The sequence below is a fragment of the Tenrec ecaudatus genome, chromosome 5 (assembly GCF_050624435.1).
Source record: "Tenrec ecaudatus isolate mTenEca1 chromosome 5, mTenEca1.hap1, whole genome shotgun sequence".
Lineage (NCBI taxonomy): Eukaryota > Metazoa > Chordata > Mammalia > Afrosoricida > Tenrecidae > Tenrec > Tenrec ecaudatus.
Window position 1 is genome coordinate 27,149,099 of NC_134534.1, and position 6,511 is coordinate 27,155,609.

General features: G+C 40.6%; 1 non-coding gene across 1 annotated transcript; it reads right to left on the reverse strand.

The window, feature by feature from the left end:
- Positions 1–2,170: 2,170 nt before the first annotated feature.
- Positions 2,171–2,334, reverse strand: LOC142449438 (U1 spliceosomal RNA). The gene has a single exon (XR_012784610.1). It is a non-coding gene; the product is annotated as a U1 spliceosomal RNA (small nuclear RNA).
- Between the last annotated feature and the right edge of the window lie 4,177 nt (positions 2,335–6,511).

Genomic DNA, 6,511 nt, shown 5'->3' on the forward strand with positions numbered 1-6,511 from the left:
AGAGTATAGTCTAAAATCAATCACTAGCGTGAATATCCGAGATGGGAGGGGGATGGAAGCGGATCATCTAGCAGTCAGCTCTCCACGATGGAGTTACTGTGGTCAGTTTGCCTCAGAACCAGTACATTTCTGACACGGTTCCTTCTGTATGACACTGACCGGCCTCCCGCAAATGTGAAGGTGCGTTGCAGTGAACATTCGTGTTTTCTTCCCACTAATCGGAAACCTTTTGCCAGGGCTGATTCTCTAGCATATTTCTGCCATTAACTCCCTCTCTAGGTATGGGCACTCCAGGCCTAGAAAAGAGGTGCTCATTCCTTCATTGTGGGATTGGTTGGAATATCCGTGCCTTTCTCTGCTACACTCTTTCACTGTCTCCTTCTTTTCTATGGATAAGGAAATGTTTCATCTCTGCCATGTACTTGCCTTTAGGCTGGAAAACTAAGGGTAATGGGCACCTTACCTGCCTTTTGTGCTGGAAATTCCTTCCCTTGTCTACCTCTTCCCCCTTGCCTGGCTGTCTAGCTGGCAGTGCCGAGGCACTTGGAAGTTACAAAGGAATGGAGAGACTAGGCATGCTGAGAGGAACCAAAGACCTGCTTAACCCGTGAGCAAAGAGACAAAGAAAGCCGTCCTTAGTGCCACATCTGTGAGTCTGGACTTGTAGCCTCTTTACTTGTGAGAGAATGAATTTGCGGTGGCTAGAGCCATTTAGTTCAGTATTTTTTGTGAGAGCAGCAGTAGATAACGTAGCCACTGTCATTCAAATGCCTCCAGTTATGGAAACATAAAACTAGTTTATTGAATTGAATAAGTGAGAATTATTTATAGGTGATGAGAATCCTTGCGAGGGAAGGTCTCAGCTGTGAAAATTGATTTCTATGTGTTTTGCATCTTGTTTATTTAAAAAATTCCTCTCTTGTGTGTATATGTATATATAAATCAATAGAACACCAGATGGTATATCGAGACATAGTCTTTCAAATATACAATGGGATTAGTTTATCAATTTATTATAAAGACAAGAGGAACAGCCTGGCTGGTCTGACTGATGAGTTTCCACATATCAGAAGCAGGGAGGTCAGAAGTTCTGAGCTTGAACACACAGGACCTTGCAAATCTATATTCTATATAACAGAATAAAACCCAGTGTGATCCTGCACTATCCACATAATCATTGTTGTGTTTGAGCCCAATGTTGTGTCCACTGTGTCCATTTATCTCTCGATGCACTTCTTTTCCGCTCACCCTCTGCTGTGCCAAGCATGATGTCCTTTTCCAAGGTGTGTAGTCCCTTCTGATAACGTGTCCAAAATGCAGGAAGTGAAGTCGCACCAGCCTTACAGTAAGCACATCCTGGCTGTATTTCTTTGGACACACATTTGTTTGCTTCCCCTTGCAGTCCGTGATATTTTGAATGTTGTTAGCCAACACCATCCTTCAAACGCATCATTTCTCCTGAAGATTTCCTATTCATTACCCAACTTTCACACGCACATGAGGTGATTTGCTTACTGCTTCCTCTAAATAAAGTACTATGTTAGATGTTAGTTTCTTGTAGAAAAAAATATAGCTCTCTTATCTTTTTTAGACACGTTGTTGCTGTCATTAGTTGTTGTACTGTGACTTCTGACGGTCATATACAATAGAGCAAAATTCTTGTTCATTCTTAAGCCATGGTTATGACCTTTGGTTTCTTTGAGTTTACTGCTGTGATCACCCTTTATTTTGATTGCCTTTCAGACAAGAGGACCCAACGTCTACTACTTTAAAGGATAATATTCTGCTGGGGCTATACGATTGTCACCCTTTAATTTTCATAAATATATTGCCGAATTTTGTCATCTGAATTAGTCTGAAAACTCCACTGAAATTTGTTTACCATCCATAACCTTTCTGGTATTTATAATAACTGGGGCATAACTTCTGATATCATAGCTGCGACATCTAAGCTATGTTTTAGGACCCAAAAGAGACCCAAAAGAAATAATAATTTAAGGGGGCTATTCGTTAAGTCTCAGATGGGATAAAGAGAGGGCTATGGAGACCTTCAAACAGGCCATGCCTTTAGACTCCATCCTTGGTTTAGGAAATCAAGGTCCCACCACTTTCTGATAAACCTGTGTGGACCAAGGTCTGAACATCTTTTCTTTCCATCTATTTTTTTTTTCAGGGGATAGCACGAACGCAGTCCCCCACTACCACAAATTATGCAGTCGAGTTTCCCACATTTGGGGAAATCGCAGGGGTCAGCACACCCGGAGTGCAATGGGTGAGCCTCGCCCTGGGAAAACCACCTTCGTGATCATGGTATCTCCCCTGCCAGGTAAGTATTCTTTCCATCTATTTTTAAATAGCCGAATCTTAAGAAACAATTACAAGAGCTGTAAGAGCCCCCCAAATTAAATGATCTTTTAATTAAAAAGAAACAATTGGAATAGTTTCCTGTTACCTATGTGTTTCTGAAATGTTTTTGTACTTAGTATGTGGGGCACAAGTATAATTCAACCTTGTTAGGGCTAGAAAAGGCTGTGGAAAACCAGAGTTTGAGGTGGGCCTAAGTTTTGGTTTCTCGGAAAGGGCTTAAGGTTCAGTTTCAGGTTCCTGGAACAGACGTAAACCACCGCCTGATGTAGCCTGACCCACGCTGACCAATGGGATACAGTGTCCAACAGGCGACCACCCACCGTCGGCAGACCAATCGGGAGGACACACGTGACCCTACTGGCCAGTCACTGCTGGACAAGACTGGCACCAGAAATATTCTCCAATAAATTTAAAGAATAATAACCCTGGACTGCCCCTTGCCCCCTAACTCTATAAAAGTCTGGAGAACAAAGAGCTCGGGGCTAACCCCCTTTGGATGCTGGGTCCCCGCTGCGCTGGGCAGTGGAGGGAGGAAGCCCTAGCTCAAGATAGAAAAATAAACTCCTCATGCCATTTTTACATCTCAACTGGTTGTAATTCTTCCGTGCGCCAAAGATGAGCTCGCATTCCATTCCCCAATCTAACAAGTAAGCTTCCATATTGAAAATAACTTGTTTTTATCATTCCCAATATTTTCAATACTATTGATAAAGATATAAAATATTTTTAAAGAAAAAGAGAGTGCATGCGAAAGAGTGAGAAAGAGAGAGAGAGAACCAAGAGACACATAATCCATCCAAGAAGAAACATTAGCATGGGGTCAAAATAACATCGCAGGAATCATACTCAAGATGGAACAAAGGAAACAATCACAAGGTCTTGATTGGTGGCAGGTCAACACATCACAGATACAGGGGCGACTACAGAAGTCAGAACAGGACCATGATTGGATAAATACATTATGTTTAGAGAGAGCAGCTTACAAGATTGGTCCAGGGCCTTCCAACTATGACGGTAAGAACATGACACAAGATTATGTAATCCTCCCTTATGATGATCTGTATCAAGGACCCTTAAGGGAGACTGCGCCTCCCTGGTCTGGCTGAAGAGGATTGGAACCAATCCACTTTCTTCTGCTGTTTTCCTGAAGGCAAGTTTGTTTTTAGCCTCAGTTAGTAATCGGAAGGAATGCAATGGGGGTTTAATCCAGGTTGGGGTCGGGGGGGGGGGGGGGGTGGGGTGGGTTTGCAAATAGACTTTGGGCTTCGTTTTCTCCCATAGCCTTCTTTAAACAGGGTGCTCCGTATTTAAGTTATGATACAGGTATCACCATGAAACAAGTTGGGGCTGGAGGTGAGGCTTTTGTACTGGGAAAAATGACGTGTTCTAAAATAACACAAAATGAACAAAAAGAAGTGGAGAGGAAAAGAAAAAAAAGAACTATGACTGCCTTTACCTGAAGCCATCTGGTTTTCTGATATATGAAGAGCAGTTGTTTTATTATTTCTGGGTTTGTTTTTTGGTTTTATTTAGTTTCTTTTTTCTCCATTTCATACCAGAATTTTGAAAGATTAAGTGTTCATCACATTTGAAACTGTTTAGAAAATTATAAATATTCCATGATATGGGGAAGTATATTTGAAGCTTTTTCAATTACTTAGCTTTGAACCAACATCAAAATAGAGTTTACACTTTCCATGTTCATCTGAAATCTAAAGCAGTCTGTATGCTTCTTTGAAGATCATATTAAGAAGTTCAGGAAATTATTTTTGCTCATAGTCAAGGCAGTCAAATTAGATAAGAATGCACAGGGATGCAGTTCTGAGACCTCTTAGTCTTAGCAGCAACCCAATCAGCAGACAGTATGCAAATGACCTAACAGAAATACAATCACAGCCACAGGAGCAAGTCATTTCCCTTTCCATTACTGCTTCATGAGATTGTGTGGTAATTTCAAGTCAGTGAAAACCTCCAGGAAGGGCTGTTAGTATTATTATTTCTTCGTCTTTCCTTTTTTTCATATTGCAACTACTTTCTCCAATTAAACTGCGTGAGGGATTATGGTTTTATCTGCTGCAAGGAACACAAAATGTTTCTAAAATAAGGTTATTGTTCTTTTATCCTTTATAAATGTGTTTTGAGACCTGAATCCATACATACTAAAAATAAAATGTAACTGTGATGATCCTGATTTTTCTACACTTACAAATGTGAGATTTAATAATTTGGGCTCTATAAAACCATTATGCTTTATATCCTATCACCAAATCCTATATAGCTTTTGGAGAAACACACTTTCAGGCATTGAATTCATTGTTGAGAAATGTTATTTCCAGTTATATTAATGTTTTCCAGATTGAACTTGAACGGGCACTTGGTTGTGATATAATTGTCAGTTTGAGGGGATTACGAGTGAAGGGGTGGAATCTAGTCTGTCAATCCGATCATAGCCAATGAGACTTCTGTGTGGGCATGGCCTTCTCCTGAGAATTCTGGGAAATCAGTCTTTACTCATTGGAGGTGGGAGACTCTCGGCTCACACCCTAGGAGACATAGCAGCTGACAAGACACATGGACCCACCCTGATGCAGAGACCCCTGTCAGCTCTGAGATGTATCCAATGCCACTGGATCCAAAGACTTTCTACCCACTGGCCTATGATCTTCTACATTTGGCATCATTGCATGTGTTTCCTGAGTCTGAAGAGGACTTTATAGATTGGTATTGGACATATGGGCTAATATCAGACTTGAGGACTTGATCTGAACTGGGCTGGGATGTTTTCTCAATATTCAGCTGCTCTTGTATATAAATCTTTCTTATGCACATATGCATGTCCATGGATTTGTTTCTCTAGTATACCCAGACTAACATAGTGCATTTGAACAAATAGTTGCCCCTCTGCCCCAAATTTGGCCTCTGACCTTAATTTGACTAATGCTACTGAGAGTCTCCATGATTTCTTTCCATAGATGCAGTCTGTTTGTTATCTGTGGGTTCCATTTGATGAGGTCTAGGGGGATAGTTACTGTATTTGCTGTTTAAAATTTATTTGCATTTCATAAATTATTGGTGGTAAAATTTTTATTATGCAATCTCTAGTGTTATTTCATTTACCAAGGCCATCTTTTTCATCAATGAATCTTTCTTTTTTGTTTCCATATTCTGCACTGCAGTTGTCAGTAATTATAAATGCATCTTTTTTCTATTAATGCACTGTAAATAAATTATTCTAATTATGATATACTGCCTATATGGATGTAGAGATTTACCAATGCATGATAATAACAGCATCACTTATTGAAATATCCACATCTAAACAATGAAAATTTACCTAAGCTTCTAATAGATCACAAACCAACATTTTTCTTCATGTATTTTTTGAAAAAGGAAATGATATGAACTAAAATTGTATCACACAAACCAAAAATTATATACATTTTGTAAAGAGCTATTAGTGTTCCCTTTGTTCTATTAAACTGGCATTCCATGATACTCACCTTCCCAATACAATCGCTGAAGACAAACGGGTGCATAAGCAAATATGGTGAAGAAAGTTGATGGTACCTGGCTATCAAAAGCTATAGCAACTAGGGTCTTAAAGGCTTGAAGGTAAACAAGTGGCCATCTCAGAAGCAACAAAGCCTGCATGGAAGAAGCACACCAGCCTGTGTCACTATGAGGTGTCAAAGGGATCAGGGATCAGGCATCAAGGAATGAAAAGTCATATCATTGTAAATGAAGGGGAGTGCAGACTGGGGACCCAAAGATCATCTGTAGGCAACTGGAAATCCCCTTACAGAAGGGTCATGGGGAGGAGATTAACCAGTCAGGGTATAGTGTAGCAACAATGAAACATATGACTTTCCTTTAGTTCTTAAATGCTTCCTCCCCACCACTACTGTGATCCCAATTCTGCCTTACAAATCCGGGTGGGCTGGAGGATGTACACTAGTACAGATGGGAACTGGAAACACAAGGAATCCAGGACAGATGATCGCTTCAGGACCAGTGGTGAGAGTGGCAATACCGGGAGGGTGGAGAGAAGATGGGGTAGAAAGGGGGAACCAATTGCAAGAATCTACATATAACCTCCTCCCTGGGAGACAGACAACAGAAAAGTGGGTGAAGGGAGACATCAGAC